The sequence below is a fragment of the Ursus americanus genome, chromosome 5 (genome assembly GCF_024610735.1).
Source record: "Ursus americanus isolate L20-20 chromosome 5, mUrsAme1.1.p, whole genome shotgun sequence".
Lineage (NCBI taxonomy): Eukaryota > Metazoa > Chordata > Mammalia > Carnivora > Ursidae > Ursus > Ursus americanus.
Window position 1 is genome coordinate 29,745,774 of NC_142131.1, and position 27,904 is coordinate 29,773,677.

Sequence of the window (27,904 nt, forward strand, 5' to 3'; positions counted from 1 at the left end):
GAGTCTCTCCCTCTCCCTTTGGCCTTCCCCTCCCCCCCTCCCTAAAATGATAAATCTTTTTTTTTTTTTTTTAAATCTACCTTCCTCACCAGACTCTAAGTTCTGTGAAGGCAAGAACCATGTTTACCCAAAGCCTTACACCGTGCATGCCACAGAGTAGGTACTCAATGCCTATTGGTCAGTTTTTCCTAGCCAACCTGGTGTGAGACCCCAGTGTTTCTTGAGTTCACTGTGTGAACTTTTGCCTCTAGTCATAAAAGGCATAGCATGAAAGACAGCCAAGTCTCATTTATTTACCATCTAGAGTAAAGACCATTATGACTCCCTGTGTCTCAGACTTCCTCCCCTGCCCATTGCTAAGAAATCACATGTATAAATGGGGTGGGGGGATGGCGATTCAGGCAATTAATTGATTATCAGTAACCTGGGTAAATAATTTAGTGAAGGAGGAGAGCAGAATCTCAGCTATATTTTCAGATTCTCAATGGATTCTGACCACTCGAGCTTTTTCCTCAGAACTACTCTTCAGCCTGCACAGAAGCCTCAGTCCCTGTTAACCCGACCACTCATTCTTCTCTTCCAGGCCTAATGTGTATAATATGGAATCAAGATTCACTTTCCACCTAAGCTTGGTTAGACAAATATTTGGATTTTAATTTCCTCAGAAAAAAATTTTAATATACATATTTTTCTCTCACTGGCCAATGGGACAGCCCTATAAGATCCCTCTTGACAAGAGTGTCACTCAATGCTTTTCCTAGTTGAGTCTTCACCTTACACAGGAACACCCTGAGGATTGTGGGTAGCTGGCAGCTGGGGGCCATGATGGGCGATGGGGGTCAGGAAAGGGGGCTACGGTCTTGTCCTGGGTAAAGTGTGCTAGGGACACTCTATAACAAACCTCAATGTTCCCTTCCTGAACCCCAAGACTAAATCAAGTTCACTTGAACCTTCAAGGCAGACTTAAGGCAGAGACAATCCAGGCAGAGGCAGCCCCACCTGACCCAGCTCTACATTGGACAGCATGGCAAGGATCATGCCAGCCATGTTTCTGTGTTCCTCAGCTCTGCTCTTCCAACATTTGTTCACTAAGATAATTCTTCTCTCCACACTGTGTCGCTGAGTCAAGGGGCTCACTTTTCTCTTCACCCCAATATTAATCAGCACCATCAGTACAAGTCAGTATGCTGTTCAGTCAGCATATGGATTCTCAACCTTTGCATCTGTCACAAAGCAAACAGAGAACTGGAACCACCTGGCTGGGCTAAGACTTAAAAGCAGACCTTCTGTGCAGTTCTCTGATCTCCAGTCCATGGAGAGAGTCCCTACTATGGGTTCGATGTTCATTTTCCTAATCTCATTCAACCCCACATTAATTCTATGTGACAGGCTTAGTTTCTCCCTTTTATAGATGTGGGAACTGAGGCCTAGAAAACTTCCAAGATCACCGAGCTAAGAAGGAAGCATTTGCACCCTGGGACTATCTGGCAACAACTTTCACGCACTTGTCCCAAACAACCTTCCACTGAGCCTTGGGAAAGGGACTAGGTGACACCAGCACCCCAGTATAAAACCAAGAGTGTGTCTAGTTAGTGGAGTCCACTTAGTGTTACTGTACCACCAAACTTGTATTTCCTGCAGCCTTGTGTTACTGCTGTACTTTTTGGCTGATGAAAATGGCCCATGCCTAATTCACACCTCCTTTGCCCTTGGACCTCACCTCCACCTCAGCACTTGATGTAGTCACCCATGGGAAGGGGAAGCATGTGAGATGGGCTGATAAAACAGACACGGGCTTTCAGCATTGGTGTACGGTGGGCTCTGTTGCAAATGGAATTGTGAAGGTCTGGCCCCAGCTGCCGCCCACGAAGACAGCCCTTTCCTCCCCAAGCGCCTCTCACACCGATAGGCCAGTTAGGGGTGAGATTCCACGGCAGCTTGGAAGGTGTTCTCTGTTTTCCTACACTGGATTTCTACACAACAGCTTACTCTGTGGCAGAAAATTGACACAGAGGTAGAAAGCAAAACCAAGCCAAGCATAGGAGCTAGAGTAGATGCAATAAAACACAGATCGGATTTTGTCAGCGCTATGGGAAACTCTCGTTCCAAAAACAAGACAAACAAGACATCCAAAGTAAATGTAGTGAAGTCCCACTAACACCCATTTCTCAATATCCTGGAAGATTTCAGGTGACAGGAGCTGGCGCTGGGCCACCTCTCAGGGTGTGGCTGTCCTTACACTTCTCAGCTTTCAAATCCTTGGACTCTGCTGGTTTAGGAACTCCGAAGGCCCGAGGCCTCTCTTATCAGACCTCTGCATCAGAATCCTGAATAGCAAACATCTTCTGAACTGAGTACAAGGAAGTTGAGATTACTCTGGGGTCAGAGGCTGAAAAACACGGTTGAAAAGCTGGCGGCAGGAGGCCTACTGAAAAAGACCGGTTTGTGGGGACCCAGGTAGAGCTCTCACTTCAGGGCAGGGAGAGGGCCCCCCATTAGAGACACTGCGTCTGGATTTGAGGCCCTGGGGGGTCATGGAGGGATGCCATTGGTAGGGCTGAGGGCCCCAGTCCACCGCAGAGCAAGGAAGCGGAGGAAAGCTTGCTCTGTCCACTCGCTAGACACACATCCATTCTCTCCTCTTTCTCAGACACACCCCCAGAGGCTGTCTCTCTGCGTGGAGACATTCCTTGCTTTTGCCTCGGCATCCTCTACTGGCTTCTGCCATTCCTTCCAGATCCATCTCTGCTCCCCAACCTGCCCTGCCTGAGGGGCAGAAGGACTGGGCCCCAGGACAGGGCCTGAGAGGTGGGGTGGTCGCTGCACAGGCAGTTCTGGGTCAGAGAGCTAGAACCACGCTCCTGGTGCCAGAGCCCAGTTTCATGCCCAGACAGCAGCCAGGGCTCTGAGCCAAGGCTGCCTCGCGGCCCCACTGCTCCCTGGCCTCCCGCCAGCGCCCATGCCAGGAGGGAACAGCCTGTCACCAGAAGGGAGTGGGCCACTGGACGCCTTGAGCTCTGACTTCTCGGGCAGCCCTGCCCAGTAGGAGCATGATGCCTTTTGCCCAATTTGATGGTCAGTACAGAGGTTCAAGGGAGGGGCAGGCGGGTGGTAAGATAGAGACAGACACCAAATCCTGCAGGATCCCAAGCTTCGAATTTGAAATGTTGTTTTCCAGGCCCAGGCACAAAATCATTTGTCATCACTCGGGTCCTAACAGAGGAAAAAATACAATGGAAAATTAGATCCCGTGTCACAATGTCATGGGTATAAATAAAATGAAAGGCAAGCTTGACGTCAGTAATGAGGATTCTCACATTCCACTTCACTTCCTCATCATCAAATATGCAGCTCAATTTACCCCCTCGGGGGGTGGAAACCAGTTAGTGAAAACAGGTGGGGGCTCTGACATTGTGGGGGCTGTGTCTTTCTCCCTCAAAATCCCCCAGGAGCCCTGGGCAAACAGTCCCAAGGGTGGGCCTCACTCCTGTGCTGGGCGTCCCCTGGGTATGCAGTGACATTCTTAGCAGATGTCACAATCCTTCTGCCCATCCCCTCTGCTTCCCCAGTCTATATTCTTGCACTCAAACTTTCCTTCTGGGAGGCAGCCAGCTTGTCCCTTCACCAGACTTCCTGAGATTAGTTTAAGGGACGTTTCTCTACTTGGAGAAAAGAAAAGAGAACGAAGGAAAAAGAGAGCTGAGTGGTCCTTTGCACAGGGACAGGGCTGGCCTAGATGGTGGCTTCAGCCTGGAGAACGCTGACTCACATTGATTCATATTTTGAACACACTCTGGAATATGAGGCTTTAAAGGAACCCCATGGTCAATAATTTTGTAGCACAAAATTTCTCCCCCCCAACCCCACCGCCAACTTCTATCTTCATAAATCTAGCTATTCTTCTATTAGGTTTTCTCAGAGCGTTAAGCATCCCTGTACCCCAAAGCCAAAACCAGAACGGCCTGGTGCACAATCTAACACACCTTTATCATCAAAAGTCACCTGACTTCAAAGCATGCTGAGGAATTCTGACAAGCAGTGCCACTTCCGGGAAAACCAGCAGCTGTTCATACAACACAGGGATTGGTGTCTGCCATTATCTGGTTTTACGTCCCCTCAAGGGGTACCGCTGGACCTGGGACAGTTGTGGAGTCTCTTCCCAACTCACACGCTGCCAGGCAAACCCTCAGATGTTAACTTATTGTTCTGAAATCACCACATCCAACAAGCACTTGTGGACTCTCCTCTGTGCCGGGGACCACTCTGGAGTTGGGCAGAGCGCTCTATGAGTATGACCCAACCCCGGACATCCCTGCTCTGATCTGTGAAGGACGGGGCCAGCAGCGGCGGGCATAGGGTCTTTGGTTTCTTTTTTCTTTTTTTTTTTTTAAGATTTTATTTATTTATGTGGCAGAGAGACAGCCAGCGAGAGAGGGAACACAAGCAGGGGGAGTGGGAGAGGAAGAAGCAGGCTCCCAGCGGAGGAGCCTGATGTGGGGCTCGATCCCATAACACCAGGATCACGCCCTGAGCTGAAGGCAGACGCTTAACGACTGCGCCACCCAGGCGCCCCAGGGTCTTTGGTTTCTAGCAGACCTGTTTAAAACCCAGTTCCAGTGCTTCCTGGCTGTGTGACTGCCCACCTCAGAGGTTCTCAAGCACTGTGTGAGGTAAGGGATGGAAGGGGCTATATGCGGTGCCTGGGTCCTGATGAGTACTCAGCGGTGCCTGCTTCCTTCTCCCAACTCCCCTGCTCGCCAGCATTGAATCTGCTGCCCAGAACGAAAATACGAAACGAGAAAGAAAATTACTGTTGCATATATGCACAAGGTAGTATTCATTTCCTCATTCTAGCCTGCACACACATGCTCACTCGCGCTCTCTCTCTCTCTCTCTCTCTCTCTCTCTCACACACACACACACACACACACACACACACTTTAACCTGGCTTTTGATAGGTGTGATTACTACAAGCCACAGATTACAACGATATTTTTAGAACTAGATTTCTACTCTGCAGCCACTCAAGAAGTAGATTGGATTGATAATGGACTGAAATGGCATTTGGTCATTTTCCTCTCCATGTGTCCTCAGCAGGGCAGGATTTGGTAACCCCTAGGCCTCAGGCACTTCTCATTTTGTGTGTCATTATGGCTGCTGAGGACAGCTCTGTGGCCTGAATTCTGGGAGACCTATTTTATAAGATGTGTTTCTGAGACCACATAAGGTTTTTTCCCTTTACCATAAGAATCTCGTGAGGAAATGTTCTTCAAAATTAGTACCAGAACCGGCCCAGGGCAGAACTGTGAAGAGCAAGGAATTAGTTTTTCCCCATTATTCTTCCTGCTTTCTCTCACCAGCTGAAGCATCCAGTATCCAAATACCATACCTGCCTTCTAGAACCTTCTATGATAGTCTCTGTCCATTCTGACACCACCCAAGCTCTCCTCTTCCTTCCACCTCAAAACTTCCCTTCCTATAAATCTTCCCTCCCAGACCTGCTATCTGCTAGATGGATATGGGTTAACTATGAGGTAGGATGAAAATTCTGTGCCAGCAGGTAATGGTTTTGGGAGTTTTTTTGTTTTAGTTCTTGTTATTGTGATGTTAAAGGAGCCCAGTTGTTTGTCTCACACCCATTTTAGGGCTCTTGTCCTGCCAGGGTAGGGGAAAAAGTAGGAGACAGAAGCCTTGTATTCTCCTTGGAGTTTGGATCTTCCTCTAACACACTGAGCGTTTTGTTCTTCTCCTTTGGACCCAATGTCCAAAACCAGCTTGTATGGACTCATGCGAGCTGAGTGTCAAAACTTCAGGAATTTTGTCAGATGATTGTTGAAACACTGCCATCATTAAAAATTATATAGGCGTACAATTAAATAAATTATATTAAAAATAAAGGCAATAAATACTTAAACCTCATCACTCCCCAATTATTTCACTATGCCTACTCTTATCTATGTGCTTGAAGATATTTATGTCTCCTGGATCTCTGTGTGGGGATACTGCATATGGGGTGTTACTGCTCGTTTCCTCCCAAATCCATGTTCAATGACGTCACACTGGTAGCTGGAACACAGCCATGTGAACCCGAGAATTCAGCAAACACTACCAATCAGGGCTTCATTTATTGCCCCTTTCCCTGCCAAACCAGTCGTTAAGCACTCATCAACATACCACTATTTCGCCCCCCACTGGGCTCAGGAGCCAGGCGTGTAGTCATCTAAGAGTGCTAACATCCAACTTCATGGGTGTGGAGAGACATCTGCAGAGCCTCCCCAAAGCTCTGCCTGTGTCTTCCCAAAGCCATTTTCCCTAGAAAGCTTCTACCACTCTCAAGTCATTCTTGCTATATCCCCACCGCCACCACAGAGACACACGTGCCCACCACGCAGGCACCCTCGCTTCTCTGTCTGTCTGTCTCTCATAGTCAACACAATCTGCTTGGGGGTGAATTCTGTTAACTCCAACACAATTCTAGAAAATTGGAGAGTCTGCAGCTGGGGGCTTGGGGGTTCTGAAGTATGAGAGGGTAAAAAGCAGCAACAAATGGAATATTTTGGATAGAAGATTACTGTGCTGGGATGGCTGGGTGGCTCAATTGGTTAAATGCCTGCCTTTGGCTCAGGTCATGATTCCAGGGTCCTGGGATTGAGTCCCGCATCGGGCTCCTTGCTCAGTGGGGAGCCTGCTTCTCCCTCTGCCTGCCGCTCCCCTGTTTGTGCTCTCTCTCTCTCTCTCCGGTAACTGAATAAATCTTAAAAAAAAAAGAAAAAAAAAAGGTTACTGTGCATACAATCTCCTGTCATTCGGTCCCATAGGTTGACTTCAAAACTGGGAGGTGAGTGGTTCTCCTTAGTTCGCCACTGTAGACAATTTTTTTTTTTTTTTTTTTTTTGCGGATGCATACTGGAACTGGAGCTTTTATAAGTAAACCTATAGCTCTGACCTCTGATTTTCAAGGCACTCAGCTTTGTTTACCCCCAGAGTGAATGGGGTCAAAAAGTATCACTCTTAAAAGAATACACAGTGTTTTGCACTCTGCAGAGCCCCATCACACTGATTATTATACATAGCTTTTAGAATAACATGAGATGGAAGCAACACACACATCCCTGTTCTCATTAAGAACAAAAGAGGCCCAAGACACCTAACTTAGCATTGCCCACCACTAGTTTGTGAAATGGCTGGGATTAGGTCTCACAGTGCCAAGTGGATTTGGAAATCCCATAGTTTACAAAGATCAGAAACACAACACACAGTTATTTTAACCTGAAGTCAACCACGTCAGCCCATGTGCTATTCTCTCTTCCTCCTCCAAGGACTCTCATGTCAGCTTTCCACCTGATTCCATGGCATTGAGCTATTTAGAGATTCATCTTGGCCATGCAAACCATTTATTTACTAGAAAATGAGATTAGGGGTTGACCTTCAGTGTCCTTAACAGATGACACCAGAGTACAAAGAAGAAGACCACAAGGCCGTGGCATTGCAAGGCCGCCACACAATCAGTGGGGGAAGCAGTAAGTGGCGAAAACGCCCTACGACTAAAACAGAATATGGGGGTCTTAAAGTGTGAAGCCATGTACTGTCAACATCTGAACAATTTTTTATGACACTATGGTTTATTAATTCCTGGCTAAAAGACTGAATGACATTAAGCCTTATTAATTTGCTGGCCAATTGGGCAGAGTCTGCAAAGGGGGGAAAGGAGAGAGGCCACTTTTTGCAAAACAGCTGCTTACCCAGTCCTTGGGCCAGACCCAAAGAACCGGGGAAAAGAAACTCCTTATTATATCCTTGTAAGTGAGAGGTTTTGTTTTACAAACTGTGACTGGAAAACTTTATACCAAACTGTTAATGGCGGTGATTCAAGGAGAAATGAAGACTTTTAAAAAAAAATTCCCACTATCAACATACAGTTTTTAGCAGATAATCACCTTTTCCCAGACTTCCTTTCAAAAGCACAATAATAACACCTTAAATTTATAAAGCATGTCAGCCTTTGCGAAGTGTTCTTGTCTGTTACTTCAAATGAGCCATATGAACATCCTATATCAGAATTCCATCCTTAAGCAAACCAAACCAAAACCTCCCAAAGACAAAAGAAAATGTAGAAGGGACTTCAGAGCGAGGGGAGGGATTGCTATGCCGGCCATTCCTCCAACTCCCTCTCCTAAATTGCTGTGCTTCCTTAGGGTCCACATAATCTTACTCCTAATCCTTAATCCTACCACGAAATTGAGTTCAGAAGATACGCTGTTTGGTCTTCTTTTGGTTTTTATTTACGTGCCTGCCCCCTGGTTAAAATCAATGACAAACGGCTACTTCGAAAAGTAACACAGAAATCAATTTCATGTAACTTTCCCACGAATAAGAGGAACACTCCCTTTTCACCTGTCTTCTTAATTTGAAGCCAAGCAGATTTAGTCTTTAGGTCTGATTAAGGCAACTTTGGGATCAAGTCTTTGTGCAAGTAAGAACTACTGTGAATGGTTAATAATTCTTTGGGAGGCCACCTGTAGACTTGTACCCTGGGAAAGGCAATTTACCTCTGTGATTTGAAAGAGTGGCTGATTTTCTTTCACTGGTAAATTCAAAGCCACTGAATTATTGGTTAGTAATGAGCGAGCTTCTCAAGAACTTCAATACTCCTGTTTTGCATCACTCTCACCAAAAAAACATGACTTCAATATTAAAATCAAGAATATTTCATAGGCGATAGATGTACTAATTATCTTGATCTTGATGATCATTACACAATATATATGTATATCAAACCATCACGTTTTACATTTTAAGTATATATACTTATATTTGTCAATTATTCCTCAGTAAAACTGGGAGGAAAGAAGGGGAAAAAAGAATATTATCACTAAACCCAAACATCAAGATGATTTGATGGAGAAAGGTGTCTGCCTTGGAGAACATAATCATATTTCAACATATCATTGAGGAAAAGAGAGAGAAACAGAAAAGGAAAGGGGGGAGGGGAAAGAGAGGAGAAGAGAAGTCAGTATTCACAGGGCACAAGACAGAAAAAATATTACCACTAATAAAACTGTTCCCATGACTGGAAAATAGAATAAAAAGACCAGAACTGACTCACGTGTCTTTAAATATCTTAATATTCAATAAACATGGCATCTTAAATAAGGGGAGGGGGAGGATAGAATATCAATAAATGGTATTGAGATAATTTGTGGGTTTTTTTGTTTTTTTTTGTTTTTTTTTTTTAGAGATAAAGAGAGATAGAGAGTGAGCAGATGGGGAGGTGGAGTGGGAGAGGGAGAGAGAATCATAAGCGGGCTCCATGACCAGTGTGGAGCTTGACATAGGGCTCAATCTTGACGTAGGACCCTGAAGTCACGATCTGAGCCAAAATCAAAAGTCAGACATTTAATTGACTGAGCCACCAAGATGCCCCACAATTTGCTAATATCTTTTAAAAGTAATTCAGATAGAATGAAAATTCTGATTTTATTTTAATTTTGGATTAAAATTTTAATATTATAAAAATGCCAGAAAATTATAAATGAATAGTTGTCTAATGTTGGGGATAATAATGTCTTTCTAAAAATAACACTAAAGTCATCAGCATAAAGAAAAGACAGATACATCTGACGTCTTAAAAATTTAAAATTTTTGCATATCAAAAGCATCCACGATACTAGTCCTTTGTCAGAAATATGTATTAAAAATATTTTCTCATATCTATGAGTTATCGTATCATTTTCTTATTCATTTATTTTGAGAACACAACAGCATGGATGAATTTCAGAAACATGTTTTGTGGAAAAAGTATACTTTGGATGGTTCCATTTATATGAAGTTCTAGAATAGGAAAAATTAATCTAAAGTGATAGAAATTAGATCTATGTAAAATGGCACAAGGGAACTTTTTGGGGTGACAGAAATGTTCTATAATTTGATTGTGGTCATGGATACATGGGTATATACATTTATCAAAACATTATATTGCACACTTAAAGTAGATGCATTTTGTTGTATATAAATTATATTGCAATTACAGAAAAAAGAATCCATGGTAAATATCAAGGAAAATGACAAACTGAGACTGTTTGCAACATCTCAGACAGATAAACTTGTGAGGCCCTCATACATAAAGAACTCTTAAAAATCAAGAAATGAACATGAAAAAATGAGAATGATAGGAAATAAGAAAAAATGAACATCCCAATAGAAAATTGCAAAAAGACCTAAAGGAGTAATTCATGAAAGGAGAAATATAAATGGACAGTAAATATGAAAAAGACTCCAACTCTTTGGAAATCAAGCAAACATAAATTAGAAAAACAACAATAGGGGCACCTGGGTGGCTCAGTTGATTAAGCGACTGCCTTTGGTTCAGGTCATGATCCTAGGGTCCTGGGATCAAGCCCTGCTTTGGGCTCCCTGTCAGCGGGGAGTCTGCTTCTTGCTCTCCCTCTGTCGCTCCCCCTGTTTGTTCTCTGTCAAAATAAATAAATAAAATCTTGGAAGGAAGGAAGGAAGGAAGGAAGGAAGGAAGGAAGGAAGGAAGGAAGGAATATAATTTATTATCTAATTGACATTTTTAAAAAATATTAAATACTTAGTTTTGCTAAGGGCAGGAAGAAAAAGATATTTTCAGATCCCTAATGGGGTATAAACTGGTACAATATTACTGGAAGAAAAATTGTCTGTATACAGCCAAAGTCTTTTTGCTTTAACAGAATGTCTAGCTGTAGGAACTATAGGGGCACATGCCTATTTTGCTTCTTCAAATCACCGCTAGTGCAAAGATCCTTAGGTTTACACCTCTGTTACGTATTTCTGTCCCAGGAATTAAAATATAACCTTAATTGAGATAGCCCAGAATAAACACTGTGCAGACCCCAAAATAATTATCAGCTAACACTCTCTGAATGTGTACCCATTAAGGGACCAGAGGGAACTGACTCTTCAAATCATAGGTGGGCCCCTGGTTCACACGAGTGATGGCTCCCACGGCGTCCTGCCACTGTGAATGGCCCTCTCCTGTAGCTCAAGGCTAGCAGGCTCGAGGACAAGGGGCCCACCTGTCACCAGGCTTGGCCTAGTCACCATGGCCAGGAGGACGGAGTCATCTGGTTGGCCATCTGGGTTATAGCTGTCGTAGAGGATAGCGTATTTGACTGAGTCTCATTTAGATCAAACAGGGTAGGAGAGGAGTTCCCAAGGGAAGGAAGGATGACCGGGCTAAAAAGATAGAGATTTTATTCTGGGGACAAGCAGGCATTCTTTTACCTCTGTGCTCAGACTCTCCAGCTTCCTCCTGCTTTGAGGCCATTTCTCCGTGTTGCCCAAGGAATGAGACATCAGGTGAATCAACTTAAGTCTTGTGTGTGGGATTTGTCTTCCCTGCTGTGGCCACAGGTGATGTGTGAAAAATAGAGTGGGAGAGGCTACGTCTAAAGGGAAAACTGGAGTCATAGAAAAAGCCTGTCTCAACCTGGGAATGTGTGTGTATGAAATGAGTCTGCTATGGGGTATTGGGCAGAGGAGTTAGTGAAACATATTCCGCACATGGGCTATTCATACTATTCTACCCACAGGTGCTCAGAGCTGGAAGATTAACCAGATGCCTTTTCCAGTCAATACTAACCTCTTCCCTCTTTAATTTCACACTGCAGTTTGCATCAGCCCACTAGTGACCTTCAAGTTGTTCCTGCATTGTTTCAAAGGAATTCAGTATGTCTCCTTAAATAGCAGGAAAACCACAAGACAAATTCTAGCTCCTTCCTGAAGCATCTCTCATTATCCCTACCATCATATTGGCAATAATCACATTCTGGTTTGTGGCAGCTTTCCTTGTGTTGCCTTGAATTACTATCTATTTTTAGCATCAAGGTTTACTCTGTGTGTATTCACACCTTTCCTCCCCCCAGATCTGTCTGATGTGTCTTTAGGTCCTCAACTGCACAGAGCCCACAGTACCAGGCAGTACAACCCAGTGGCTCAGAACCTGGGCTCCAGAGCCAAATACCTGGGTATGAATTCCAGTTCTGCTAGTCACTAGCTGTGTGACCTTAACAAGTTACTCAGCCTCTGTGTGTCTTCCTTCTCTATAAAATGAGGGCAAAAGTGGCACCGACTTCACTGGGCTGTTAGAAGGACTGAGACAAACTCATGGCAAGTGATTAGCCCAGTTCCTGATGGCGTTGTAAGTGCTCGGTAAATGTCAGCTATTAGTATGTAAGTGATTCGTAAATACCTGCTGATTGAATGGCTCTAGTGGGGAGGAACTTTAAGGAAAGAGAGGGCTATTCTAGAGTGGCATGAACCCCTGAAAGGGGCAAGGAAAAACCTACAGACCTTGTCCAACAGGCTGCATGGGACAGGTCAAATATTATCATGGCACGGAGGGTTCCGGATGAGGTGGGAGAAATGCAAGGAAGGAAGGGCACACCTGAAGTTTTATAGCACAAATAAATCATTAGAAAATTATTAATTCATTCAACAAATATATATTGGGCACTTGTGGTATTGCAGGAAAACAGGGAATTTCCTTTCTTGGGCCTAATGGAGAATGTAATATCCAGGATGCATCCTCTCCTCTCCACGTCTGCCCAGCAAGCTGTTACAGTTCAAGCCTCGACGGCTTCTGACCTGAATCACTGTCAGAATTAACTCGGTTCCATGTCCACCCTGCTCTTTTCCTTACCAATCTACTGAGCAGAATTAGTCAGATGAGTTTTCAAAAATACCTGAATACCTGATGCCCTTTCTGAACATCTTTACAGGCTCTCCGCTGCCCGAGCGGTCTGTCCCTCTTGGACGCCCATATTCAAGCTTCTCGCACTTCCCAGTGTGTTTGGAATACTTCCCTGGCTCTCCATCTACGGAACCCTTTCTCTCCCTTTAAGAACCAGCTCCAGTATCAGCCCCCCTGGGAAGCCCTCCATATCCATCAGAGCCCAGCCAGAAATACAGAAACCAAAAGGGACTGATTTCCAGGTGATGGAAAAACGGAGCCACCAACCGGGGGACAGTGAGGCAAAGCAGAGGTTAGCACCAGCAAGAAGCGGCTACCACTCCCAGGCTGGAGGTACAAACAGAGGTTACCAGATCCCAGGGCCTGTGATCACCCTGCTGAAGCTGGGCCCCAGTGGGCCTGTCCCGTAGGAGATGGAGTTATGGCAGAGACCCAGAGGCTTTGCAGATTTTGAAGACAGCACTCCAGGCAGAGAAGGAAAGAGAGATAGTCTGACTTTCCCTCTCTCCTATCCTCCAGTCTGTCACCATTGCCTCTCATTGGCTGAACCAGCCAGAAGCCAGCTGACACTGGTCTGCAGGAGTTCCCCACTCCCAACCTCAAAACGGAGCAAAGCCAAGGAAGAGTGAGGGATGGAGCTGCTCCCCTTCCTGACTCCCTTAGGCACATCATCACTGTCTCTCCTCTGCTCTCTTAACTCTGCTCCCATCTTTTTTACAGCCCTAATCTACTAAGTTGTGACTTCTGTGTTTATAAGTCTGTTTTCCTTAATAGATTGTGTAATTCCAAGGGGAAAGACAATGGCCTTATTCATCTTGGTATCCTTAGCTGCTGGCATAATGCATGGTACATAACAGACATTTACTGTTTGTTGGATTATCCGTTAAAAGGAAACTCCTGGAGTCACCTCCAGCAAGCCCTTCTTTCCCATCTCCTTGCTTGATTTACCTACCTTGACTGAACTTCCAGCACGAGAAGGAGCTTGGGGGTCCACTGAACTCTCTGGCTCTGCAAACCATAGCCTTATATTTAAACACACCCAACAACAAATTACTATAATTATTTATACTCAGAGCATCATCAACATATCAACCCTCTACCTTCCCATCGCTACATGAAAATCATCCATGGAAATTCCCCCCAAATCTCAAGATACCATCCCTCCACCACCCAAGATGTTTCTAGGCCACCTCTCCCTGCTGTTAATCAGTGTGTGCTCAGGGTAAACAAACTAATTTTAAAAATCAGCTTAAGCAAAACATAATTAGGAAGATAAATTAGCTGCTCCCCAGATTGCATAATGAATGCCCAAGGAGAAATTATTTTTATTGTCTACCATTTTTATGATCTGTGTAACATTTTCTCTGCCATCATCGGAGATGATACTCAGCTGACAGCGTAGAGAAACACCACAGAACTTAACTTCTGACCTTGGTCATCTGGACAGTGATTACCACAGGAGAAAAACGAGCTGTTTTTGTTTTTGTTTTTCTTATCTTGCATTTACAACACCAGCCTTGTTATAGAGGAAAAGAAGCCTGTAATGACAGTCAGACAATCAGGGTTCAATTCTTGAATCTGACTTACTGCTGTACAACCACGGGCAAGTTAGGTCACCTCTAAAAAATCGGTTTCTTCACATGTAAAATAAGGATGATGACAAAGCCAACCTCAGCAATGAGAGCCCACACATGCTTCCTATCTGGTCCTAAGCACTTCATACCAACTAACCCCTTTCATCTTTGCCAAGAATTACCTACTGTTATTCTTATTTTACACATAAGGAAACAGGCACAGAGATTAAGTAACCTCCTCAAAGGGTTGTTGTAGAAATTTAGTGTGATTTTATACATTGAAATCATTAAGAAATTGTCTGAAACATAGTAGGAGCTCAATTAATTTTTTCCTTTACAAGCCCCCCTCCCCAACCTACCCCCCCACCAAAATAATTAGTGTTTATAGAAATCGGTTTGTTATTAAAGCTTCTTTGTTAAGAGGCCTGGCTCCTTCATTCCTAGCTCTGTAGTCACTGTGCCTCAGTTTCCCTCTGTGTAAAATGAAATATCAGACTATATCAGCAGCTGCCAATCCATGGCCTATGGGAGGAACTTGGCCTGCAGTTACATTTTGTTATCTTGCATAATATTTATATTATTCAAAAGTAGCTGCTAACATTTAAAAATCAGTAGGTGTCTCTCTCTCTCTCTCTCTCTCTCTCTCTCTCTCTCACACACACACACACACACACACACACACACACACACACACACACACACACACTTACTTCAGGCTTCTCTTGAAAAACTGACCCATTTGGCCAAATGGGCTCGTATTCCCACAGGTCAACACTCATTCCTACCTCCTTCTGCAGAGGACACCTACTCCCCAGCATGCGGTAGTTCCCATGCCTCACAGCTTCGTGCAGACACGGGAGTCTCTCCCTCTTACATCGCTAAGGGTCCACAATTCCCTGACACCTGACAGCATTTCCCAGAGGAAGTACCCACTGTACGGCACCAGAGTTTTTCACTAAATGCTCTTATCCCAAAGGGTGACCAATTCATCCCAGTTTCATTAGGACTTACCCCTTTTTGGAAAGTCCTGCATCCAGGAAATTCCCTGGTCCCAGGCAAACCAGGTTGGCCATTCTATGTCACAGCACAAAACAACCCCACGGTGGCCACTCCCATGTAGGACAGGAGGACGCCACGCTGCACGCTCTTGCTCCAGACTCTCCTTGGGCAGTTCTGCAGTGTGAGAAGGGCATGTATCTGTGTACCTGTGGAGGGAGCAGGGACAGGAATCAGAGAGTCTAGACCTCATTACACGACTGGTTCCCCTGATGGGGCTCTGTATGACCTAAGATGGCTCACTGAGTCTCTGGGCCTCTCTGTTCTGCCATTCATTCATTCAACATATACTTATCAAATGTCTTCCATATGCCAGGCACCATTCTAGGCACCGAGGACACAGCAATGAATAAGCAAGACCAGGGTCCTTGCCCTTAGAAAACTCACATCTGTAAGAAGAAAGAGATATTAAAAACAAGTATGGTGGCTAAATGCACATAATAAAAAATAAATAAACTTAAAAAAAAACAAGTAAACAATATCTGATAAAATTTCAGGTGGTGATAATGCCATAAAGAAGCCATTGACCACATGAGAGAAGCAAAGACCGTGGGGGCCATTCCCAATTTTGGCGGGTGCCAAGGAATATCAGAAATCAGTCAAAATTCCACTTGGCCTCCTGTTTTGAACAATATGTAATTCTTAACTTTGGGATCTTCTGGCAGAAGGGATATATGTAATAATTTTTCAATTACAAAATATTCCTCAGTAAAAAACTGCTTTATGGCGGCAATCCATATCAATTTCAAATCTGGGTCTCATGCGGATGGATTGGAAATGCACCAAGTCAATCCACCCAAACAACAGCACCAGGGCTGGGAAAAGAGAGAGGCCCAAGCTAATTAACAAATCTGACAATATTTTATTAAACAACGTGTAGCTGGAGTCCGGGGCCCATGTGCTAACACCAGAAGCAGAAAAACGAATGAATGAATGAATGAATGAATGAATGAATGAATGAATGAAAAGACAGACTGTCCAATACCTGTCTCTCTCCCCTCCAAAGAGCTGCACATTGCCCTAAAGAAGGAAGCAACCACTTTATAACAAATTCAGTAAGGGTTGCCACTATAGTATGCCACACATTCATTCATTGCACACATAGATACGGAGGACCTGCTATACGACAACATTGTTATTATAAATAATGAAAGAAGGTGACACTTGGGAAGCCCAAAATATTTCTCTAGATTTAAAATAACCCTTATTGGGGGCACCTGTGTGGCTCAGTCTGTTAAGCGTCTGCCTTTGGCTCAGGTCATGATCCCAGAGTCCTGGGATCAAGCCCCGAGTCAGGCTCTGCACTCCTCAGGGAGCCTGCTTTACCCTCTCCCTCTGCCTGCTGCTTGTTCCCCTTGCTTGTGATCTCTCTCACTCTCTCTCTGTAAAATAAAGAAAGCAAATCTTTAAAAAATAAAATAAAATAAGCCTTATTTGATTTTTCTGGGTATAAAATCATAAATTGCTTTTTATAATTTTGAAGCTCAAAAATGTAATACAAGCCATCGTTTAATAAGCCAGGGTTTTTTAACCTTGGCACTAGTGTCATTTGGGATGGGAAATTCTTTGTTGTGGGGGCTGTCTTGCATGCTTCGTAGGGTGTTTAGCAGCATACCTGGCCTCTGCCCACTAAATGCAACCAGCCCCCCACACACAGACCAGTTGTTAACACTAAAAATGCCTCCAAGCTTTGCAAATGCCCCTAGGAGTCAACATCAAGTGCGTGAAGAGTGATACTGGAAGCAATCCACTTTGCTCACACAATAGGGAGCTCACAAACGAAGGCGTATGGAGAGGCCCCTTTATCCTCCAGGCAAATAAACAGGAGATTTCCACCTGGAAGAGTCTTGGCACTACCCTTCCCTCCTTGATGCCAAGACACCAGCCCTCTGGAGAGAGGCAGCACTGCCCCAGTGGGATGGCAGGACAGGGAAGGGGGTGGGGACGTGCAGGCAGGGGCCCTGCTAAGGGGATCAGCGAGCTTCTGGAGCTTATGCTGTGTGCGTCATGCCTGCTGATCCAGGCCATGCCCCAGACCTGCACTCCTCCAAATGAGCTTTGCTCACAACCCTGGGAGAAAAGCTTCTCCTGTTTGAGGCTTACTCCCATGTAAGTCCAGCGGTCTGCAGCTACTCTAAACCAGGCAGATTAAAATTGTGCCTGTCTATCTTGAGCACTGTTAAGAGCGAGTCTCCAAAGCAGGAAGCAGGGCACGCCTGCCCGTCCTCGCCCTTCTACAAAGACTTGACAAAGAGTCCATTGTGCACAACCTAATCTGAGATAGAACTAATGCACCTGCCTGGCCATTCACCCCCACCTTTGGCTGGTTCTTCAGAGCAAACGCTCGTTGTGTAGAAGTAAACGTTTTCAGTTGATCGAGAATGTCAACATGAGCCCAAGTCAGGCACAATGTAAGTTGTAAGTACCTGTAATCTGAGTCCTGGCTCTTAGAACAAAAGGGACATTAGTCTTGTGTGTCACCACTTAGCGTCTCATAGTCAACAGTTCCCAGTCACAAAAAAGGAGGAGAGTTGAAGAAACAAGGAGAGGGTAAGAGAATCCAGGTTCTGCTTTTGTTCATTAATTTCCTAAATATTTGTTGAGTCCCTGTCATATGCCCAACGCTGTGCTATACACGTGAAGAGAGCTTGGCTTTAGGTGGAAATTTTAGGGACCACTCTTCAGCTCCAGCTGCTCCTTGCCATAATCGTCTATCAGCCAGTTTTGTCAAATCTTCTGACTTTCCAAGAGAAACTGGAAAACACGACTTTCATGTAAAATCTTTCAATTTTTAAGCATAGGCTGATATTTTAAAATGAAAACAAAATAAAAATCCTTGCGTGGACAAAACCAATCCAGTTTCCAAGGCTTCAAACTATAACTTCTGCTTCAAAGACAGTGAGAAATAGTGGTTAAGAGTAGGCACTCTGTAATGAGCACTGAGTAACATATAGAATTGTTGAATCACTATATTGAACACTTGAAACTAGTATAACACTATGTTAACTAAACTGGAGTTAAGATTAAAAAATTAATTAAAAAAAGGAGGTACTCCGGTTCTACCTCTTGCCAGCTGTGTGACTTTGGGCAAGTTATTTAACTTCTCTGTGCCTGTGCCTTACTTCCCTCATATATAAAATGAGTATGACAGGGGGCGCCTGGGTGGCTCAGTCGTTAAGTGTCTGCCTTCGGCTCAGGGCGTGATCCCGGCGTTCTGGGATCGAGCCCCGCATCAGGTTCCTCCACTGGGAGCCTGCTTCTTCCTCTCCCACTGCCCCTGCTTGTGTTCCCTCTCTCACTGGCTGTCTCTCTCTCCATCAAATAAATAAATAAAATCTTTAAAAAAATAAAATAAAATGAGTATGATAAAGCATATTGTAGATTTTTAAAAATTTATTTAAATTCATTTAATTAACATATAGTATATTATTAGTTTCAGAGGTAGAGTTCAGTGATTCAGTTGTACGTAATACCCAGTGCTCATTACATCACATGCCCTCCTTCATGCCCATCATCCAGTTACCCCATCCCCTAACCCCTTCCCTTCCAGCAACCCTCAGTTTGTTTCCTACGATTAAGAGTCTATTATGGTTTGTCTCCCTCTCTGATTTCGTCTTGTTTTGTTTTCCCCTCCCTTCCCCTATGCTCCTCTGCTTTGTTTCTTAAATTCCACATATAAGTGAAATTGCATATTGTAGATTTAAATGCGAGAATACATGTACATGCCCAATCTATAATATCTCAGTAAATGTGAACTATTATTTTTGTAGGTCATCTGGTCCACTCTCCCAGAAATCTCTTTTACAACAGCCTTGAGAGTTGAACATTTAATCACTGATTGCACACATCCTGAGACAGGAAGCTCATGACTTCTTAAGAAACGCCAGTTGTATAATAATCCCCAAATTCAATGGCTTAATCCAATGTATGTTCACTTACTGCTCATGTCCCAATCCAGTGTGCTCAACACGGAGTGCTCTGTTCTACTCTAGGCCCTGTGAATCCAGGGACCTCCTATCTGGTGGCTCTACCATTCCTAAGGACCTTCCCAGAATCCTCTACTGGGTTCTCTGCCTTCAGCCAGCTAAGAGAGAGAAAGAGAAAATGAAAGAGAGAAATTGAGAGACTATCGGATGTATCACATCTGCACATTCGCATTTGCTAGAACCCTGTCATGTGGTCCCAATCGAACTGTAAAGGAAGTTGGGACATGAAGTGTTCCTCTGCATCCAGGAAGAAAAAATAGCATTGGTGAACTTCTAAACAATCTCTGCCATGCTCTGCATTCATATAGACACAATTCTGCGGACTTAGAATCTCTACCTGTTGGTCCCAGTCTTGCCCTTCAGGGCAACACACACATGACAGCAGGAGGACACAAGCTTGGGGACAGGCAGGTTTGGAGAGGAAACTCTGCACTTGCACAATCCAATATTTTGGACCTTGGACAAATTCCTTTAACTCTCTGGGCCTCAGTTTCCTCATTCAAAAAGTGAAGATGGTCATTACGTCCTTGGGTTTTTGGAAGGACGGAATAAGATAATGCATGTGTTAGCACACTGTGTAATAGCTAGAAGGTGCTCATTTAATGCCAGCACGTCCTCTTTCACATGAAAGATTTCCAGGCACCTAAAGACGATTATGATTATTTCTGTAAGTTTTCTCTTCTCACAGTTTCGTCATTATTTTCGCTATTTTCATTATTTTTATATGATATCATTACCAGCCCCCTCACTTGCCTGATGGCCATTCCATGGAAATATCCCAGTTTGTCGAGGGACCAAATATGATACCTGCCTTGGTTTTCTCCAAAAGCAGACCCTGAAATAGATTGGTGCAGATAATTTGGGGTGCAGATAATTTTGTAGGGAAGTTATCTTAGGAAACACAAGTGAAGGAAAGGAGAAAGGGAGAAAAGTCAATAAATGAGTGGGTTACAGCTTTGGCAAACAGGTTCAATCCCAAAGGGGGCTCTAAGGAACCACGCAGAACTCATCTTAGAATTTCCCCACATTCTCTGCCCTGCTGGATGGGAAGATTGGGACATATATCCAGGACATCCTGTTCTTGTCGGTTTAGGGCTGCCTCCAACCAGGGGGTGTTAACTTGAAACTTGAAATTATGGGTTGTGCCTACATGTAGCTGAGCAGGCTTTCCAGACTTCTAGAATGCCAAGGCAAGAGATACTGTGATGTGATCTTGTATGGACACTGGCAAAGTACATGGCACTGTTCGTGCCACAGCTATGTTGAAATCTGGGGGGTGAAGGATGTGGCTCAAAACATCATAATCTGTGCTGACAGTGCCGCTAGCAAAAATGTCTGGGAGAGTCGACCCCACATGTTCATAAAGGTTGTACCTGGATGTAGAGATTATAATGATAGTTTTTTTATCTTTTTAATTTTTTTCCTCAAGGAACATGTGATGGCCATGAATAAATACTATGATCCAAGAAAGGTTTTGACCAGTGTAGAACAGAAGATATAATATTTCATTAAAAGCAGACTGAAGGTAGGGACGCCTGAGTGGCTCTGTCAGTTAAGTGTCCACCTTCAGCTCAAGTCATGATCCCAGGATCCTGGGATCGAGTCCCACATCAGGCTCCCCGCTCAGTGGGAAGCCTACTTCTCCCTCTCCCCCTCTCCCTGTTTGTGTTCCTTCTCTCTCTCTTTGTTTCTCAAATAAATAAATAAAATCGTAAAATACACACACACACACACACACACTAAGCTACAGACCAGGAGAAAATATACAGAATCATGAATATTATTAAGGACCATATACAGAAGAAATTTAAAAAATAAGAAATTAAACTCACAAAGGCAAACAACCCAATTTTTATTTTTTAAAAGATTTTATGTATTTATTTGACAGAGAGAGCACAAGGGGGGGGTGGCAGAGGAAGAGGGAGAAGCAGACTCCCTGCAGAGCAGGGAGCTCGATGCGAGGCTGGATCCCAGGACCCTGAGATCATGACTGGAGCCGAAGGCAGATGCTTAATGACTGAGCCACCCAGGGGCCCCAACAACCCAATTTTTAAATGGGCAAAAGATTTGAATAGATATTTCACTAAAGAAGGTATATAAACGTCTAACAAGCATATGGAAAGATACTTAAATCATTAGTCATTAGGGAAATGCAAATTAATACCACAAACGAGATTACTATACCGAAAGAGCTATGATATAAAAGAGAGAAGATACCAAGGGTTGATGAGGATGGAAAAGAACTGGAACCTTCATACACTGTTGATAGGTATATGAAATGTTACAGATACTTTGGAAAATAGTTTGGTAGTTTCTTTAGAAGTTAAACATACACTTACCATACAACCTAGTAATTCCACTCCTAGGAATCTACCACGAGAAATTAAAACGTACGTCCACACCAAGACTTGTACGTGAATAGTTAGGGCAGCGTTATTCATAACAGTCAAAAAACTGGAAACAACCCAAATTATGTGTCAGCTGACAAATGGATAAACACAATATAGTACGACCACACGAGAGAAGACATCACTCAGCAGCCAGGGTGAACTTCTGAAGGTGCAAATTACACTTGTGACTTTTAAGGTTCAATATGTAAGAGAATCGTGCTAACTTTGTTAACAGTCTAAAAATCTGCAAGACTACCTAAGTTTATATGATGCTATACTTCAGGACCCGTATAAGACCTTGCGGAGCTGACGCACACTGGTGCTGACCTGCTGACTCACCCCACTGGCGGGAAGCAGCATCTGGGCTTGCAGCTACTGTACTTCCTTGGACTCCCTTCCAGTTTTCCTCATTCCTGTGCACGTGTTTAGATATGTGTTTAGATGAAGGACGCCGGCTTCTATAGGATACCCAGGTGGACAAGGTCAAAGGCAACAACGACAAGTTCTAATCTGTCCCAGTGGGACAGTATTCCTTACGTTCACGAGATACTAGCCTGCCTGTTATCTTCCCTTCCTGCCCATAGACTTCAAAGGTTTGACTGGGATCGGGTCTGCTTCCAAGTTCGTGTAGCTGTTAGAGCACTTAGTTTCTTGCAAGTCGTCAGATTGAGAACCTCATTTTCTTGCTGACTATCAGTTGGAGGCTGCCTTCAGCTCTTTGCACTGTGGGCCTCTCCAGGTGGCCGCTCAAAAGGTGGCAGCTTGCTCTTTCAAAGTCAGCAAGCGAGAGGGGGTCTTCTAGCAAGGTGGATTACAATCTTAGATAATATAGTCATGTGCAAATAATCACATACATTCCATCGTGTTTGCTAAATTCTACTAGTTAAAAGGAAGTCACAGGTCCCATTAACACTCAAGGGGAGATCGCACAAGGGTTTAAACCAGGAAGTGGGAAATGTAGGGCTACCCTGGAGTCTGTCCATCACAGTCCACCCTCTGGTCCCCAGTGATGTGTGTTCCTCCCACATAAAAAATATATATAATTACTCCCTCCCAAATTCCTCAAGAACCTCATACCATTACAACATCTGCTTAAAGTCTAGAATTTTATTATCTAAATCAGGCCCAGGTATGGATGAGGCTCTTAGCCATAGTTACTCTCAATCTAGAAAACTAAAGACAAGCTATCTGGCTCCCAACACACCCGACATACGACGGAGGAAAAGATACAGTAAAATAGTGACAGCCATCCCATTTACAAGGGGAGGGAGGAGTGGAAGGTGAAAGGAGTTAGGGAGTTACCAGTCCAAAGTAGTTCTTGAGATCCAGCCGAGCAAACTCCTGCCAGAGCGCCTTGATTAGATTTCAGGGCCTGGGAATAATCTACTCTTGGTTAATAGCTCTTGGTTCTGCTCTCAGTCATCTTCCCTTTTTCATGAAAGGTAGCACCTGTTTGCAGCCCAGCAGTTTTACCATCCTGCTTCCTGCCAGAAGTTTGGAGATCTAACAGCCTCCTTTGATTTTGTACTCTTTCTGTCCCTTTCAGTTTAAGTTGGCAGTGCTTTTGCTGACATAATGCATTTCTTAAATGCACTGTGGGTCTCCTGTCAATTTCCCTTTACACAAAAGTAACATTTACCATTCTTTCTGAGACAGGCCCTCCTTTACCTACAGTCAGGATGCTGAGATGGTTAAAGGACAACTCCGATGTGGAAAGGTCCTATTGTTTGAAGAGTAGTAAGAGGCACATCCCTTAATTTGTGGAGAGGGTCCTTTGTGAAGGATTACTATTCTGGTCCTCTGATCTTCCTGAGGTTTTAACAAAAGCTTGTATAATCACTACTTGGCTTTTTCTCTAGGCCAGGGCTTTTCTCTATGCCACAAGCTTGAAAGTCATTTCTTAATTTTAACATCTTTTGCCATTTGGAGAGATTAAAAATTTTCAGTCTTCAAGTCCTGGTTCCTTTCTGATTAATAGTTCTTCCCTCAGTTTTTCACTCTCCCCTTGCATTTTACTACATGTAGCAAGAAGGACCAGGTGGCACCATCAACATTGCACTTGGGAATCTTTGCTAGACGACCCACTTCATCACATACCTGTTCTGCTTTTCCCATAATTGCAGGAGACAATTTTGCTACACTTTCTGTTACACCCAAAGAGAAAGCCTCTTCCTTCAGTTTCCAATGACATGTTTCTTATTTCCTGTTGAGCCCTCACTGGCAACAGCCTCCAAGTTTGAGTTTCTGCTGACAGTCTATTCAAGGTAACTTGGGCTTTCTCTACATTGCTCCTCAAAATTCTTCTAGACTCTAACCAGTGCCAAAGTCACTCCCACTGTTTTAAAGTGTTTGTTACTGCAGCACTGGACTTTCAGTACCAAAATATAACCTTGTGCTTATAAGTGTCATTGATTGGATCTATTAGAATTTTAACTGCATGGAAAGATTTTGTATGTTTGTAAGAAATTTCAAAACGCAGCAGTGCCTTCCTGTGCTACTCAGAAATGATATTGTTCACTTCTGATTTTGAGAAAATTACTGTGTCATCAGGAAAGTAAAGATACGTATTTTTAAAAGATACCCTATCCTCTGGAAGAGGACAAGAATACTTTTAAGTATAGAGGGGGGGCGCCTGGGTGGCACAGCGGTTAAGTGTCTGCCTTCGGCTCAGGGCGTGATCCCGGAGTTATGGGATCGAGCCCCACATCAGGCTCCTCCGCTATGAGCCTGCTTCTTCCTCTCCTACTCCCCCTGCTTGTGTTCCCTCTCTCGCTGGCTGTCTCTATCTCTGTCGATTAAATAAATAAAATCTTTAAAAAAAAAAAAAGAATAAGTATAGAGGGATGCCTGGGTGGTTCAGTCACTTAAGTGTCTACTTTTGGCTCCTGGGTTTGAGTCCTGCATCGGGCTCCTTGCTCAGCGGGGAGCCGCTTCTCCCTCTGCCTGCTGCTCCCTCTGCTTGTGCTCTGTCTCTCTCTCTCTCTCTCTCTCTGATAATTAATTAATTAATTAATAAAATCTTTTTAAAAAAAGAATAAGTATAGTGAAAAAGGAGAAATAAATTTAAATATCTAAGTACTTCACAACAGTTTAAGTTTAAATATAATAGTAAGTTTTGTAATTCTTGTGATGTTTCATTTGTGTGTGTTTCTGCTTTTTAAGGCCTTTGTAGCCTTTAAGAGATTCAGATGTGGGATATTCGTGATTTTAGGAGAATTCAATTAGTCTGGAAATCAATGTTAAAATGTCTGGAAAATGTATTTGTTAACTTCATAAGATTTAATTTTTTTAGTTCTATAATAAGGAGAATTTGAATTTTTAGAGAAGTACTGCTTAATCTACTTATATAATTAATAAATTAAGCATAAAACAAAGTACCAGATAGCAGCGACTGTGCCTCTTGTGGACACTAAAGAACTTAATCAGATGTAAGCTTTCCAGAAAGATTCGTGGAGGAGACACGGAAAGCAGCAAAACGCAGGAGACCTGAGCAGGAACCCGACACCAGTCGCTGGTGGGCCGCAGGGTGCGGAGGGCAGCTCTGCAGCCGCTGTCCCGACTCCCTCTAGCGGCTCAGACTGCAAAGCCCGCCTTTCCTGCGCACCAGGAGAAAGATGCTTGAGGCTAGGTCATCTCGCTCTCCAGGAAGTTTCATTTGATTAGAGAGACGACGACGACGACATCATCATCATCATCGTCATCATCGTCATCATCGTAAGCAATAATAAAAGCTCCAGAATTTCTTCCACCAAGCTTCTTGTGAGGCATTCATCCAGCCTTTGCACAAACGCTCCCTAGTCACCAGGCGCTGCACTCCGCTTGGAGTGACCCTAATGACGACAAAATGCTTCTTCTCAGCCGACACTCTCTCCGTGTAACCTGTACTCACTGGCTCTGCGTTTGCTTCTGGACCTGCACAACACAATTCTAATCCCTCGTCCGCCTGACAGCACTTCAAATATTTAGAAACAACTTCTTGTCACCCCCCCCCACCCCCTTTAAAAGGCTTATCTTCTCCCGGCCAGTGGAGCTAGTTCTTTCAACTGCTCTTCCTTTGACCCAGTTTCCAGTTTCTGTTCCAGTTACTTCCCTCTAGAGGCATTTCTGCTTTGTCAACATCCCCGGAAAACGCACTGACAGTAGGGACCGCATTCACTCCCTGGGACATGACACACCTGTCCCACCTGTGGTGGGGGCTGCCACAGCCCTCCCCACATGTGCTTCCTACTGTGGTTCTATGTTCTTTGGAGAAACTTTGGCAAATGATGGACGGGAAGCTGAGACTTCTCCTGTCTGGATTTTTTCCATGTGAGGCAAGTTCACACGTGGCTTACTTTACCCTCTTTGTAGTCCTGACGCATCTTCTAAAGCTGCGCAGAACCCCTCAGTTTCCCAAATAACAATGTATGCAAACAATGGAAGGCAGCCGACCAGGTCTGGGTGACCTCTGCCCACCACTGATCAGAGAGCTCAGAAAACCCCAAGAATGACCTACTCCCTTGTGAGACTGAAGCTTGGCAACCTGAGAATGGGTTCTGATCTTCAGGCTGGGGACATCCGACCAGCCCAAATCTCTTCTGTTGTCACTTAAACTCATTTTTTCTTGTATTGCTCTGTGGGGACACCGAAGGAAAAAAAGACTTGGTGTAAATAATGTAATGTCTCTTTATAGTTTCAAGACTGATACTCAGTCTACTCACACCTCTCTTCTCTGAACTAATGGAGACTTTTCCCTGAAGGGCTGTTTTTCAAAACCTTTCATCATTTACTTTGTCTCCTCTGGCTCCTTTCCAATGTCTCTGTAACATCCTCCACTCATGGGTCCCAGGACTGAACAGTATGTTTTAATGACTGATATTGGCTATAGATGAAGAATTATATCTGTGAAAATATTTCCATTATAACATAGCTCATTGTTACCAAGATTTATATACCTAAGGAGTCCCTGGCTGGCATATATAGCTTATGTTTCCAAACTTCCTTTGTAGATCAGATATCTGGCCACATTTTTCCACAGAAACAATGTTATATCTGGTACTTGGGCTCCCAGCCCAGCCAACAAAAGCCAATTTAATTCACAGAGCAATAATGATATCAGGCTGAATTTACAGAAAAAGAATTCTCTGATGTTAAGAATAAGAGACACGGAAAGATAGAATGGCAATTTCTTCTTTAGTTTCTCAGCAGAGGCCCCTGCATGGCAGCATTTTTAACTGGGAGACTCTTAACTTTGGGTATTTCCCTCATTCTTTTCTGGCCTTCTCCCACCTCTGTGGGTCCTTATCCCAGTAGCCTAGTGTTACCCAAAGTCTCCTACTGTGCTGCCACACTTAGATCTCCCCACACCCCTCAATTCTCCCTGCTTCCTACATCATGGTTCCCCTTTCCCACAACACAAGCAACCCATTCTTCTAGTGAAGCTGAACTCAGGCAGGTATAAGGATGACAGGCATCTCACTGAACAAATTGCCATGAATGAGTTCTCAGTAAGTCCTCTGGTTTTCAATGGGTACGTTAGCTCTCCACAAGACTCTCATTTGTGGACTTTCAGGCAGGGTCAGGAAATGAAAAACTACAAGCATATGAGGGAAGATTTTTATGAATATGGATGCCATTATATTAGGTTTGCTTGTTCTGTCTACTTGGAAGTCTATTCCAAATGGTACCTGCTTTCCACAGATTCCCTCCTCCCTCCACTTCTGAATCACAGATCATATGTTCCAGATGGTTTTTCAGCAGTTACAAGATTTTTAAAATTGTTTTTGAGAAGTTGCTATTCTTTGGAGAAAGTTAGTGAAAGCAACCAGACCAAAAAAAAAAAAAAAAAAAGGAGATACTGTAGGATTCCATTTGTATAAAATTCTAGAAAAAGCAAACTAATCTACAATGATAGAAAGCAAATCAATGGTTACTCAAGTTCAAGGGAAAATGGAGAAATGTATTACAAAGGGGCATAAGGAAAGTGTTGGAGGCGATGGAAATGTCCATTGTCTTGATTGTGGTAAAGGTTTCATGGATATACACCTGTCAATTTATCACACTGTACACTTTAAATATGTATAGATTATTATACAACAATTATGCCTCAATAAAGTTGTAAGAAAAGGGAAAATGCAAAGAGGCTAATCTGTATGCACATATATATTTTCCCTGTCAGAACTGAC

The 27,904-nt window shown here is 43.7% G+C and overlaps 1 long non-coding RNA gene across 1 annotated transcript; it reads right to left on the minus strand.

Moving 5' to 3' along the window:
* Positions 1 to 273: 273 nt before the first annotated feature.
* LOC148110066 (uncharacterized) lies at positions 274 to 14,641 on the minus strand. The gene is made up of 2 exons (XR_015724471.1): positions 11,267 to 14,641; positions 274 to 3,213 (listed from the first exon to the last, which is right to left on the minus strand). It is a non-coding gene; the product is annotated as an uncharacterized LOC148110066 (long non-coding RNA).
* Between the last annotated feature and the right edge of the window lie 13,263 nt (positions 14,642 to 27,904).